The 347-nt window shown below is 25.9% G+C and overlaps 1 protein-coding gene across 3 annotated transcripts in view; it reads right to left on the reverse strand.

Moving 5' to 3' along the window:
* Positions 1 to 321: 321 nt before the first annotated feature.
* The window catches only part of fdxr (ferredoxin reductase), a 21,903-nt gene continuing 21,877 nt past the window's right edge, over positions 322 to 347 (reverse strand). For all 3 annotated transcript variants that reach the window (XM_030121408.1, XM_030121410.1, XM_030121409.1), the window contains one exon: positions 322 to 347. This exon is cut by the window's right edge and continues 479 nt beyond it. The gene's annotated coding sequence lies outside the window, so the exon portion shown is untranslated.

A 347-nucleotide genomic window follows, 5' to 3' on the forward strand; every position in this document is an offset into this window, starting at 1 on the left:
TATTTTAATTTTGATTATGGCCAACAGCTTTCAAAGCATATTACATTGGATTAATGAAAAATATATCAAACTTAAGTGTTCATTCTTGGTTTCAGTACTCATTACAACTAATGAAATATTCCAATATTCTGACATCCTTTTTTGATCTTTTTCATAATTATGAAATTTCCATTTTAAAAAATGCTCAATATATTTTATATAAATGTATTGAGTCCAGAATGACAAACTTTCACTTTGTGATGTAATGGGCAAAAATGCTGAACTTAATCATATAATTTTTTAGATGCACCTGTATATGGGAAACTTTGCTCTAGAACAGGATTAAAACATAAATCATGTTTTATTAG

This window comes from Sphaeramia orbicularis, chromosome 19 (assembly GCF_902148855.1).
Source record: "Sphaeramia orbicularis chromosome 19, fSphaOr1.1, whole genome shotgun sequence".
In the NCBI taxonomy this organism is placed as follows: domain Eukaryota; kingdom Metazoa; phylum Chordata; class Actinopteri; order Kurtiformes; family Apogonidae; genus Sphaeramia; species Sphaeramia orbicularis.